Source organism: Ictidomys tridecemlineatus, chromosome 9 (genome assembly GCF_052094955.1).
Source record: "Ictidomys tridecemlineatus isolate mIctTri1 chromosome 9, mIctTri1.hap1, whole genome shotgun sequence".
Classification (NCBI taxonomy): Eukaryota; Metazoa; Chordata; class Mammalia; order Rodentia; family Sciuridae; genus Ictidomys; species Ictidomys tridecemlineatus.
The window spans coordinates 113,570,594-113,585,134 of record NC_135485.1 but is presented as its reverse complement, the minus strand read 5'-3'; the positions used below and the strand labels follow the sequence as shown (position 1 = coordinate 113,585,134).

The window sequence follows — 14,541 nt, the reverse complement described above, 5'->3', positions numbered from 1 at the left end:
AATGTGGTATATATATATATATATATATATATATATATATATATATATATATATATACAATGGAGTTTTATTTCACCATAGGGAAAAATGAAATTATGTCCTTTGCAAGAAACTGGATGAAACTAAAAACCATTATAATAAGCAAAATAAGTTAAACTCATATGAGGAAGCTAGAGAGGAAAAGGGAAAAGATAGGAGGTGTATCTCATGAAATCAAAGGGAGGTCAGTCGAAGAAAGGGAAGGCAGGGGAGGCAGTGAGGGAGTGAGGAGGTGTTGGGAAGTAATTGTGGCCAAATTATATTTTATTTTTATGTTGTTTGCATATACGGATATGTAACAACAAATCCCACCATTGTGTACAACTATAATGCACCAATAAAAAATGTGGAAAGAAATGCAAAGGCTGAACTCCAGATGTGTCCTAGTAGGAGTACACTTTTTTCTTTGCCTTGAGAGAGCCATTTCTTACATCTACTGGTGCTAACCCAGAAGTCTGGATTCCTACATTCCTGTGCTCAGTGAGCAAAAGGACAGATAGTGTGGCCTAGGACAGAAATCGGGTTAATCTTGATTCTTCTAAGTTAGGGAGAGTGAGAGGGACAAGAAGAAGGAAAAAATTGTCAGTTTTAAAATCAGCCACCAGTGGCAGAGCAGCGAGGTTTGTATTCAAAGCATGAAGTGGACTATTGTTACATTGCCACTTCTCATGTTTTTGTCTACTTTTGTTTTGTTCCCAAGGATGATTTGTTTGGATCACCTATTGCACAATTGGATGCATTTGGCTCTTAAAAATAGAACTTAGTTCCATGAACTTAATTCAGCATAATGTCTTACTCTAATTAAATCTCTCAGGGGCTCTTTTTAAATTGTTTAATGAAGCATTTAAAAATTCATTGATACACTTAATATTCAAGTTTTATTTTAAAGTTTGGAGCTGCTTAAATTTTGGTTTGACTTTGTCATTTGCATACTTAATTTTAAATCTTTCTAGAATTTAAATGTTTTCTCATAAGGAAAAGATTAGGTAAACGTAAATAATTTTGGAGTATACCTACAGTGTTATTAAGATTTCCATCTCTGTGACAAAATACCTGAGCAATTCAACCTAGAGGAGGAAAGATTATTTTGACTCATGGTTTCAGAGGTTTCATTCCATGGTCAGTCAGCTCCATTACTTTTAGGATTGCAGTGGGACAGAAAAATCATATCAGAAGGACATTGAGAAAGAAAACTAATCACTTCATGTAAGTCAGAATGAAAGAGTAGAGAAGGAGCCAGGAACAAGATACACCTCTCTATAATGCACCTCTAGTGACCTTCCTCCTTCAGCCAGACCCCACCTCCACTAGCACCACAGGCCGTCACACTTTCAAGTATGCCACAGTCTGGCTGGGCATAATTCAGGAGCCACTTGTCAAAAGAAATGAACTTTATTTTTAGAACCACACACACCAAACCACACAGCTCCTCAGGAAAAACCTTCAGAGCCCAACTGCCACCACCGGCTTCCCACAAGCCTCTCAACCTCCCCCACTCCTCCTGCTCTTGAGGCTGATTGGCTGGGTCACATGGGCAGAGCCAAAAAAAGTCCCCCAATGAGCAGCTCCATGGTTTGAAAGGGCAGGGAAACAGCCCAATGAGCATCACCGAAGAGGAGCCAATCAGTTGGCAGCTAGAAGTTTGCTGGGGCCTCTGTGAGCCAATCATCAGCTGGCAGCTGGAAGTTTGCTGGGGCCCCTTCGGCTGTGGCTCTCCACACAAGTACATGGCCTTTAAGACACACTTGATATCCACACCATCACATCTTCCTGGTTGATTGAAGGTCCATAAAACTCAGAGATGTAAAGTGTGGAACCATATGTTCAGAGAAATTCCTCCTGTCAGTGATAGCTTGGTTATGTCCTGTTTGGTAATAAAAATGTTACAAACTTTAAAATTAAAGAAAAAATGCAGGGGTACATGAGGATTACATAGGCTGTCCCTGAAAGAAAGTTGTGTTGTCATATGCCTTTCAGGACAGACAAGTCTAACCTTTACCTGTTTTTTCTACTTTGTGTTTTGAGTACTTTTCCTACTCTGAGCTCTTATTAGGAACTTACTGGACATCTGATTGGAATGCAGGTGTTCACAGTGTCTTCCCGCCATTTTAGGCTCTAAGGTTGTTCTTATCACAGTGATGTGGGCTGTTCATTGGTAAGGAATCTACTCACTGCAGCACAGTTTAAAACAGTCTGGCTTTAATTGTATTGTTATCTAGGGTTTACAGTCTCATTTATGTAGACAATCAACTTACTATTGCTTTTTTCTCTACAGAAGGCTAAATCTCTGAAGATGTCTTCTAATAATGACCAGGTTGTTATTCCAATGCTACAAAGACACACCAATGGCCTCCCTGAGATGATCTCTGCTGACGGGGAGACAATTACCCAAGGAGCTGTGTTGAGTTTTCATAACATCTGCTATAGAGGACAAGAGAAGAGAGGCTCTCTACTGTGATGAAGAACAGTTGAGAAAGAAATACTATCGAATATCAGGTATGTGCATAAACTTTTAAAAAAAAATCACTTTATTAACCTACCATGAACCTCACAGGCTTTGCCTATAACCAATAAACTCCTGTGAACATTTGTATACAAGTCTTTGTAGAGACATGTAGACACATGCTTTCTTTCCTTTTGGATAAACTTGGACTGAAATGATTAGTTCACTTGTTAAGTAGGTTTAACTTTGAAAGGAACTGACAAATTCTTTGTAAAAATTATTGCTTCCTGTGTTTGAGAAACCAAACAATGTGTCATTTAGTTTTGAAGTGAGAAATAAAGTGTGGAGAGAATGGAGCATGTCTATAAAACTTTCTCACTGTCAGGTATCTCAATTAAATTGCATATGCTAGATATTGGGGTTATTAATGTTTTTCTCATTTCTAAAGAACAGAAGCTGTAATTTTCTTCCACAGTGACTGGAAGTGAATTTTGTTTTGCTCAGACAGCACAACAAACAAGTATTTTCTGTTTATTTGTTTAAAAATAAAATTGTTATTCCTAGAACAAGAGAGCAACTTTTGGTGGAGGGGGGAGTCTCCAAGGCAGGGGCTGGGGATTACAAGTGGCCTTTAATCTGGTATGGCTATGAACCTATATGGACTCAGATGTTTGTCCTATTTTCTTGATATTTTGTATGTGACTGTGATCTTCTGTGTTAGTAGCAGCCATCTTCCTTAGAGGCAAGGAAATGTTGAGGATTATCCATGTTTGCATGTGGGTGAGAGCAAAATGTTCAGGATCTGAATGATGACTGAGCTGAGGCCTGGAGCACTGTGCAGATTGGAACTCTCTCCATGCTCTACACCTGACGTTATGTCTTCTTGTCTCCTTCTTTTGTTGGTTACATTCTGACTAGGAGAATACGGAGAATAATGGTGGATGCAAAACTGTCATTTTTAGCTGCATGAGTCAATAGGTTTGACTAATGAACAGTTGAGAGCATTTTGTGAAACATAATCAAGAAAATGTTGGTGCTTCAGATTTTGTGGTGAAAGAGGCAGGAAGTAACAGGAATTGAATACGGGAAGGTTTGAATAGCTGTAAAGTGCATACTGTGTGCTAATATGTTCTAGCTAGCACCTCCTTGCACCGTCTCCTCTAATCAAGGTTCACACTGAGTGTGCCTGAATGGTGTACTTCTTGGTAAAGGAGGAGGTCATCATCTAGTGCTTTCCTACTGTCCACACTGCACTGCATTTGCTCCCCTACCTGTGTCTCTTTCTTACTCATCGCCATTAGTTTTTTTGGCAATCATTTGAGAGCAGGCTGTTCATGTGATGCTCCTTCACCCCTAACTCCTTCTTAGTTAGTTTGCAGAAAGAAGGACTCTTTTATGTAGAATCTCCAGCTGTTTTCTGGCAGCAGCTGAGGGGAAATAGAGCCTCAGAATGAAGGAAGGAGTGGTCCTCAGGGCTGCCCATCACCTTGCTCCTCATGTAGGTGACTGGCCACCACATCGTGTCTCTGCAGGCTCATACAATCTGGTATTTTTTTGTCCCAACCCTCCTGGTGATGTTAATATCCATCACCTGGCTGTGTTGCTGTCTGCAAACTTCACCATAATGGACATTATTAATATTATGGGGCAGATGCTCTGACAATGTTTAAGAATCCTGCTCCTCATTGAGCTGCAACTTACCAGCTTCAGTTCCCATTTGTGGGTGCTGTGTGGATCAGCAACACGGTGGTAGTAATTTTTTATTTTATCATCTCATAGTTTTGCATTCTTGTAGGGAAATAGTTTCATTCATGGTCCTTTCTTTCATTCATTGTACGGACTCATGAATTCCTATTTCATTCAACAGCATTCAGTACCAATGCATGGTTATGGTTATTTATCTTGATACACCTATTATTATTCCTGGTTTGGTCAGTGGAAAATCTTTCCAAGTGAGTTCCCTTTGTCCTTTTTTATTTTGACTTATCCCCTAATTCTTTGAGGACTTCCTTAGCACTGCTAGAAGTTCCAGATACTAATGTGCATGGTGGCAGGACTTGTAATTTCACCTATTCGGTGGGCTGAGGCAGGGGGATCACATGTTTGTGGACAACCTGGCAGAGTAGAGATAGCATGACTCAAAAGAAAATTTAAAAGTGGTTGTGGATATAGTTCAAAATTAGAGAGCTTGCCTAGCATGAATGAGACCCCACAGAAGTTCCAGATTTATCGTATAATTACTTTGCCAGACCTGGGGCCAGCTGCTGTTCATTCCTGTGGAGGATGGTATTTACAAACCAACATCTGGGTGTTTAGAATGCTCACTGCTATTAGTGTGTCATTGCTCCTAGGGTCTTCTAAATGAAGAGACCTAGAGAATATATGTATGCATGTACACACACACACACTCATGTATACACATACATTTATAACATTGTCAAAAAAAAATGCCTCTGTGTGCGCACATGCACATGGATCTGGCCAAGAGGGGTAAAAGGAGTGGTGGGTGGAGTGACTGCTCCCACAGCACCTTGAGAGTTTTCCATCTATACTTTTCTATAATTCTCTGTATAGATTAAAAACTATGAGTTTGCATTAATGCACCAATTCCAATTGAATGAGATTCTGTTCTCAGAAATTTTATAATCTAATGGTTGCACAAAACTAGAGCATTTTTACTGTGTTATTGTGGTGTGATAGAAGGATTAAAAGGTACAATGTTAACTTGTAACCCTAAATTGAAAGTTCCAAGATCATGGAGTTTGAGAAAATGGATATGTTGAGTGAGCATGTGTATAGGGAGATGGGACATGCTCCAAGAATATCCTTGACACCACTTTTCCACAAACAAAACAAAGCCAAAGAATTAGTTCATTAAAATGTAATAGATGTGACAGGAATCCGTAAGGTGAGTTTTATTTCACACATTTATAATTCAGTATGTTACTTATTATGGGAGATGGACGAAGGATAAAATAGTGACCGTATGACACAGTTCTTGTTCACAATCTCTTCACAGTAAAATAAGGAGAATCAATATATACAAACACCATAAAGCAATAAACAACAGTGATCCATGATTATCTTTCTTCCCTCCCTCCCTCCCTCCCTCCTCCCTCTCTCCCTCCCTTCTTCCCTCCCTCCCTTCCTTCCTTTCTCCTTCCTTCCTTCCCTTCTTCCTCTGTTTACTTCTCTTTTTATTCTGTGGATCAAAGCCAGGGCCTTGTGCATGCTATGCTATCACTTTACTATCAAGCTATGTACTCAACCCTTTTTATTTAGAGACAGTGTATTGCTAAGTTTTCCAGGTGGCCTCATACATGCTATCCTCCTACCTCATCTTCCCAAGTACTTGGGAGGCATGGGCCACCGCACCCAGCTAGAATGGCTTTTAAGGTGTGAAAGAAGGATGGAAGGGGTTGGGGACATAGATCAGTGGTAGAGCACATGCCTAGCATGTGCAAGGTCCTGGGCTCAATCTCCAGTACAGGGAAGGTTTGGAGGCAGAGGGTAGGGTGGGGAGACCAGGGAATTGTGGAACTTACACTAGAACAGAGACCAGCAAAACACTCTCTGTGAAGGGCCAAATAATAAATTATTTTGAACTTTTTGGGACTTTCAACTGGGTTGAAAATAAATTCTGCTTTTATAACATTGAAACAACTATAGATACTATATAACCCAACAAGTGTGGTTGTGTCTCAAACCACTGTTTATGAAGACACAGGTGACCTGCTGTAGTGTTGCTGTTTCCTTGGCTAGAATATCAACTCTGAGAGGGATAGAATCTTTTTCTTTTTGTTTTTCTGCTTTTGTTGTTGTTGTTGTTGTTTGTTTGTTTGTTTTGTTCTCAGCTCTATCCCATGTCATGGAAGAGTGTTTCGTCTGTACATCATACACACTTAATGTTGTGTTGTGTCACGGAGGTAGAATTAGCCACTGTTCTACTTTGGAACCCTTGCATTTGTGATTGCATATCATTGTTTTCTGTTAACGCTAGAGTTTAGCGTCAAAGCAAGCAAATTTATTTGTCTTAACCCATCCAAGTTCAGTATAATTCAGGAATAATTCAGGATTACTTGGTCTTTATTTGACTAGGTATTACAAAAATCTGGAAAACTGGGGCTGGGGTTGTGGCTCAGCAGTAGAACGCTTGCCTAGCATGTGTGAAGTGCTGAGTTTGATCCTTAGCTCCACATAAAAATAAATAAATAAAGATATTGTATTCATCACTAAAAAAATTATAATAATATTTTTAAAAATCTGGAAAACTCTTCTGACAGTGAAACCTTAGTAAATATCAAACTTGTTTGGTCATTTTAAAAGCAGAGACTAGGTAGCTATTAATAAAAAAATGATGCACTAAGTGTTACAGATGAACCCACCTTGACGTTTCCCAATCATTGCTATGTCTTCCCATTGGGAGGTGAAAGGCTACTAAAGAATAAGTGATATTCCTGTTACAGTTTGTTCCAGGTTTATTGAATTCTCATTGTCTCTGATGTTTCAGTGAGAGGTTCCTCAGTTAGTAAGCAAAGTGAAAGGTGCATTTCACGTTAGTTTCCAGCAAGTCATAGTATAATGGTGAAAGATCAGGTGCCACAAGCAAGTGAATGCTAAGACCCTCTTGGATGTGAGCACTGTGTGGAACTTGTGCTGGGAAATTTATAACCTCTGTGGGAATCATCATCTAAGAATGAAGTAACTGTCAGCTTTGTTGCATGTGGAATAAATACTGTTTTCTATGTAGAATACATCTTGACCTCTGTACAATTTTAAAGGGAGACTAGATGTAGACACCAGCATTCTGAATGAGATAAATGAGGTCTCTGTTTCATCATGCCTGTGTACCTACAGTGGCTCTGCTATAATTTTTTTTTCCTTTTCCTACCCCATCTGAATATGCTCTACCCTCATGGCTCTGTAGGAAATTTACTTATGCCTGAATGTTCTTAAATGACATCGCCTGACAAGTGATGTTTCTAATTCTAAAATGAGCTCTTGGACTCTTAACAAAGAAGGAGCTGATCTATGGTGAGGGTGTGTTTCCTTTTCTAATTGTTGAGACTTTTCGTTAGTGTTAAGCACCTGTGATGCTTTCTTATCCTCTGGAGTGCTCCATTCTAGCTTTTCATTTCTACTTAAGATATGTTGGGTTTTGGTCTGATGAGAAATTAGACTATGATATTATCATAGTCTCCAAGTCAGTGGTTGATGGATTGTTTAGGGCTGGCTAGGTAGCAAGTGAGGTCAGTGGAAGATACTAATCATTGAACAACTCTCAGAAGTTCTCATGTACTTACTTCTACACTGTGCTGGGAGGCGCTGACTTTACTGGAGAGAATCTGTTACTTATTTCAAGGAACTTTTGATGTTGTTGCTGGGCATGGAGCCTATGGCCTCCTGCATGCTAACTGCTATCTCTGCAACTGATCTATATTCCCAGGACAATTTCAAGGAATTTTTTAGATGTGTCATTTTCCAAGAGGGATAAGTGATTTAGAAATTAAATGAAAGGATTTTAGAGGAACTTAGCCATCTTTCTTGTAGGTATTGACCAGGGCTGACATCTTTTGTATACTGAACTTCTATTAATCATCAATTCTATTTTTTTCTCTTTGATTTGGTATTTGTTTACTGTTTGCTATTTCATCAGACTTTCTTGAGTGTATTCAGTGCAGACTGCAAAGTAATAGAGAATGAAATGAAACAATGAGTCATTTTTTTTTGTTTAAAATGAAACAATGAGTCATTTTTTTGTGTATGTGTGTTTCCAGTGGGATCATGAAACCTGGCCTCAATGCCATCATGGGACCCCCAGGTGGAGACAAATCTTTGTGAGTATAACAAAATATAAGTAAGCTTTTTCTGTGCAATTTTGATATTTTTTTTAAATCACTTTATAGCTGGGCATGTTGCTGCACACCTATAATCCCAGCGGCTCAGGAGGCTGAGACAGGAGGATCATGAATTCAAAGCCAGCCTTAACAAAAACAATGCACTAAGCAATTCAGTGAGACCCTGTCTCTACACAAAATACAAAATAGGGCTGGGGATGTGGTTCAGTGGTTGAGTGTCTCTGAGCTGAATCTCTGGTACCAAAAACAAAACAAATCACTTTACAGAGCAGGTGTTGGTTAAGCCTTTGCTGTACATTCCCAATCTGGTCCTATGTGCTGGAGATAACATGCAGTCAGACTGGCTTATCCCAAGGACCAGAAAATCCTATTAGACCACCTTCACTCACACAGCATAAAAGGTGATTGACATAAAGTTATTGGACATATTATAAAGCAATGTGGATGAAAAAGTAGGGAATAATGTTAAAAGTGGGGAGAAGAACTGATACAACAGCTAGAATGATATCACTGTCCTAAAAAGGGCATACTGCCATTCCTCTCTACCTTTTCATTTAATTCCACTATCAATCTTTTGTTGAAGATAAATCTTAGAAAAAGGAGCATATTGCCTAGTTGGATCTTCTAAGGTCAGACAGCTGGGAGAATCACTTGAGAGGTCTGTGTTGGACAAGCTAAATTTTTCTTGCATTTTTATTTTTGAGCTTTTTGTACATAATGAAAAGGAAAGTGAGAATTGTGTACCTATACGTGTATAGATAAAATTTTAGTTATACCATGTACTTCTTGACTAGTACATTTTCTATTGCACATAATTTGGTTTCAGGATAACTAAGTGATATGGCCTGAGTGGAGAGAAAAAAAAAATAACTCAGAAAATATCTGTCTTTGTATAGGTTGTTAGATATCTTAGCTGCAAGGAAAGATCCATGTGGATTATCTGGAGAAGTTTTGATAAATGGAGTACATCAGCCTGCCGATTTCAGATATAATTCAGGTTATATGGTATGAGTAAGTATTAGTGAGTTTGGTTTTTATGTTTCTTCCTTTTCTATATGGGAAAGAACCTTGTTGGATTGTCATTTTGTGTACTCCCAGATAAATACCTGAAATGCTCATGGAACCATCTTTCTGTACAGTAGGTCTTCATAAAATTCCATAAGATTGATAGTGGAATTAATGGAAAGGTAAAGAGGATCCACAGTATGACCCTTTTAGGATAGTGATATTCTTGCTGTTGTATCACTTTCAAAAGTGTCTGCTGTTATACTTTTTGCCTTTCCTTCAAATTTCTGATTCCTCTAGAAGATGCCTTTGGTAAACCATCATGCAAAACAGTGTGAGTCATCATAATTACATGTGCTTCCTGTGGCTGTGCATTTGTGAGTGAAATGACTGCCTTGGGCTCTGTAGCTGTCTGTATGGGGGATGACTGTAGTTCACAGAGTTAAAAGTTCCGTAGAACGTTACATTGTGTATATTTCTTCTGGGGATTAAGTTACATACATCAGAGTGATGGTCTTAGAAAAAACTTTGTCTCATTCAAATACTATTTGTCTTAAGGATGATGTTGTGGTGCACACCCTGACAGTAAGAGAAAACTTACAGTTCTCAGCAGCTCTTCGACTACCAACTATGACAAATCATGAAAAAAATGAGAGGGTTAATGACATTATGGAAGAGTTAAATCTGGATGATATGGCAAATTGCAAGGTAATGTGGGGGAAAAATAACCTGATCAATCATAGCCAGAGAAAGGATCCCTGTGTAGATAATATGACCCTTAATCATAAATGTCCTATAATATGCATGGTCAAAAGTGGCTGCTTTCTTTAACAATGAGAAAAGCAACTAGTTGCGTACTGTGAATGGGGAAACTAAGTGGGAAAACAATCATAATGATGGTCAAATCCCAAGAATGAAGTGTGAACAGATTTTTCCATACAGTTGTCATTGTATGTACCCTCACTGTCAAGTTATGGCTCATTTGATGTCTTTGCATTAACTTTTCTTCTTCCCCTTTTAGCTTTTCTTTTCCCTCTTTTCCTCCAGTGAACTTTCATCTAGTGCTTTTTTTGAAGTATAATTCTGGAATTGATTAATGATGAGAATCCAAAGATTCTTGCTCTCTTTCACTGTGGTGTAATTTGTCTTTCAAAATTTATCCATAAACAGTAGGATTTGCTTTTAATTTTTGTAGTGTTCAAGTTATTTTTCTATAGTATCTCTTTAGCAGTTTTCTCTGTCCTCGCCTCTTTTCTTCTCTCCTTTCTTCCCTTTCTCTTACTAATGTATTTCCAGAATCTTACATGTCAGACTTTTTTTAGGATTGAGAAGTAGAGTGGTGGGCAAGAGTGACAAAGACTGGACAAAGTAACTCTTCTGTTTATGGACTGTGCAGGATCAGAGAAAGATGAGAAGAGAGTAAACTTGACAGGTGAACACTCCATACAGAAGTTTTGCTGAGCAGACATTTTTGGATCTTTGGGTGATAATGAGCTGTTTAAAATGTAGTAATCTACTGTGATCTCCCCTTCAAGAGGCAATGATGACTGCAGAAGATGTTCTGCTGGCAGCTGCTTCCTGTTGTACTTACTTATAGTTTTTATGTGAAATATATTTGTTTGAAAAACCCTATGATACCACCATTTTCCACATATTTTTGCTTTGTGACTTATTGAGTTGTCATTATTTTGGCTTTATTTATTGAACTATTGTCTTTCCACTTTGGTAGCTTCTTTAACTCTATTCTATTTTTTTAAGTTTTTTTTTTTTTTGTACTTGTAGATGGACAGCAGGCCTTTATCTTATTTTATTTTATATGGTGCTGAGGATTGAACCTAGCACCTCCCACATGCCAGGCAAGCACTCTGCCACTAAGCTACAGCCCCAGCCCTCACTCTATTCTTGATCATTAAGCACTCACTGCCTTAAGTTGCTCAATTCAATTTCCAGGAAAAATATAGATACTGCTTGAATTATTAAAATTCATAAATTTGATTGAAATAATTTTGAATTTTTACTTATGTTTTCAGCATTACAAAAATGCTAAGAAGATAGTCTGATTACTAGGATGTGATTGTTGAACAATTCATATAGTAGTATGATTACTAAAAAAATTCATGCAGGTGTCTCAGTTGTTAATACATCTTGTCTCATAATTACAACTGCTGTTTCTTACTGAAGTGTTTTAATAGAAAGTTATGTGACATTTTATCCTTGAATATTTATTAGGTATCTAGAAAAAAAGCAAGGACACTTGCCTACCTTCCCCAATACCATTATCAACTAACAAATCAAACAATATCTTCAAGGCACCTGCAATACCAAGAGCATCTTCATTCACATTTCCCAAGTTACCTCCACATGTTAAAGTTCAGTTATCGATATAATCCAATCAGGAGCCACAAGTAACATCTGAATATTATCTTTTTGGAGACTCTTAGATTCACCATTGTTTCCCAATTCCTGCCTCCCCCAAGCCTTCCTAGTCCTCTAGCCATACACAATGACCTGACTGGTTGAAAACATTGAACCAGCTGCTGGGTGGAATATCCCACTAAATGGATTTATCCTAAAGAACGAGTTAGGAATTCTATGGTGAGTTAGGGAAAGCCTTGTGGGGATTAAAATGAAACAAATATGGTACAGTAGAAAGTGAATTTCTCTGGCTCCAAGTTCACCCTCTTCTTGTAAGTGTCCTGGGGAATTTGGGTGGATGTAGTGGGCTGAGGGTGTTGACAGAAGACTAATCAATTACTAGTGATGCTTCCCCTTTTCCTCTTCTGTCTTTATCTCTGTTTTATACTGCAATTTCACTATGTCAGGGCCATCTGCATTAGTGTTCTAAGGCACTGTCTTAAAACTATATATTTGACTTGATAAGAACAAAAATATTAAGAGTCTGGACTTTCTATCAAGTCTAGCTTCTTAGCAGCTCTGTCCTAAGCCTCAGTTTACCTATCTGGTAAAAGAGAACCTCCTCTTTCTCAGGGGCCTATTTCCTTGATGTTCAAAAATCATGAGGATAATGACATAAAGTTTCTCTAGCAAAGCTGGCACAGGTTAGTTCAACAAAAGAGTGTGACTTTGGTAGTTTTCTGTTGATAGTGATAATAATCTGTGTTTTAGGTTAGACCTAGGGAATTACGAAAAAGGACTAGTATAGCTGTGGAGCTGATCACTGATCCTGCCATTTTGTTCCTGGATGAGCCAACAAATAGTCTAGACCCAAGCACTGCAAATACTATTTTTTCACTCCTGAAAAGGTAAGTGCTATGGGAATGTTTTTTTGTTTTTTGTTTTTTTTAAATTTTCAATCACTTCTATGTACAGGTGTTCTTATTGCAGGGGATTCTGAAGTAAATTGCAGGGTTTTCTTTGTTAGAGAAAAACAGTCAATTAACAAAAGTAATAACAAGAAAGATTAATCAAGAGCTTGGGGAAGAAGGCTGTGGTGGGTGTGGGGAGCTCTTTTCAACAGCCTGAGGGTCAGGGAAGACCACAGCATGGGCATGGGAGCTGGAGGAGAGGGAATGGGAGCTGAAGGTCCTGCGGAAGAGAGTTCTGGTGGGAAGGAGTACCCCGTGGGCCTGAGGCAGAGTACTCCTGATGTGTATGGAGCATCAGAAAAGCCTCGGAGACAGCACCCGGTGACTGAGGGGAGTGCAGGTTGATTCTGCACTGTCATAACAGTGCCACAGGCTGTGGACTGAGCCACAGAAATCACTTTTCTTCTAGCTCTGGAGTCTGGAATTTGATCAAGGGGTCCACAGGATTGTTTCTTCCAAGGCCTCTCTCTTTGGCTTGAAGATGGCCATCTTCGCCCCTTTTCCCTGTGTGTCTCTGTCCCAATCTCTCTTAACTGGACACAGTCAGTTGAGAAGCCACCAGTCAATTACATTCTTTAATCTTAAAAACCTCTTTAAAGACTCTGTCTCTAAATGTAGCCACCTTCTGGGATACAGGGGGTTAGGACTTTCACATATAAAAGGAGGCCACAGTTCAACCCATCCGTTAGAATATAATATGAGAGTTGGGTTTGTGGCAGGTTACTTAGTCCTTGAAGGGCAGTGTAAGACAAATGGCTACTCCTGTAACTAGGGAACATGAGAGCATCTGGAGAGTGCCAGAACAAAGACTGGGGAAGGTTGTGCGTTGGACAGGAGTGAGTGAAGGACATTGGGAAGGAGCTATGGAGGCAAGATAGGGCCTGGGCCAGGATGCTCATGGTGAGGTGGTGAGAAGAGCCATCTCAGTTTCCTTTGTGCCTCAAGATCCTTGCAGAAACAGGCTTATTTCTGGTTTTCCTAATCTAAAAGTGTTCCCAGTCATTCCCTGTCATGTCCTTGCAATTCTTAGTCCATTCTATGGAGTGGCCCTTGGCTGGGACTATCCCTGTCTTCCATGAGCTGATTTCAACAATGAAATTCTGCTGTTCTTGGAACAAGAATATGCATATACCTCAGGTGGTATGGATCTCTGTCATCTTGAGGTCTGCTGGGCTTCTCTGCTGGGAAATTACTATTCATCTCCATTGTAATTGATTACTGTTTTGTTAGGGAAGATATTTGGCTATTATGTCTATGTTCTGTTCATCACCAAATCTCTTCCCACCACTTTTAGCATACACCAATAATGCCTGCTCTTGTGACAGTTACCCAACATGCAATAGTTGACATTGTGTGGAAGGAAGAAATTTCTCCCCTTCCTTATTCATTTTCTGCTTGCACAATGGGTTAATCTGTTCTTCACTGTTTTAATAATCAAATTATTTCAGATTTGGCCAGTGGAATCCACTTCAATGTGGCTTTCGGGTTTTTGTTTTTTTAATATTCCCTTTATCTTCTTCTAGCATTTTTTACTTCTTGATCGCTATAATATTCAGGTTTATCATGTATTTTTCCTGAAAGAGCTGTTTATTCCAGAGGTCTTGGTTTCATCTGTTATAGTTATTTATTTTATTTTATTTTTTATTGATTTTTAAAAACATAAATGACAACATAATGCATTACAATTCTTATTAAACATATACAGCACAATTTTTCATATCTCTGGTTGTATATAAAGACCAATTTGTGTCTTCCTACAGGTACTTTGGTTAGAAGCTAATATCTGGTTTCTTAGTGTGGTCCCTGCTACCAGAGTGGCATTATTTCTATATCCTTAGTAGACAGAACAAGGAAATGCATATGTGTGATA

At 38.8% G+C, this 14,541-nt stretch overlaps 1 pseudogene across 1 annotated transcript in view; it reads left to right on the top strand.

Moving 5' to 3' along the window:
- Positions 1 to 14,541, top strand: part of LOC106145280 (broad substrate specificity ATP-binding cassette transporter ABCG2-like) — an 81,817-nt pseudogene that overhangs the window by 44,815 nt on the left and 22,461 nt on the right. The window contains exons 3-7 of the transcript XR_013426084.1: positions 2,315 to 2,535; positions 8,260 to 8,319; positions 9,237 to 9,351; positions 9,904 to 10,053; positions 12,472 to 12,608. The product of XR_013426084.1 is annotated as a broad substrate specificity ATP-binding cassette transporter ABCG2-like (transcript). The remainder of the gene's footprint in view (positions 1 to 2,314; positions 2,536 to 8,259; positions 8,320 to 9,236; positions 9,352 to 9,903; positions 10,054 to 12,471; positions 12,609 to 14,541) is intronic.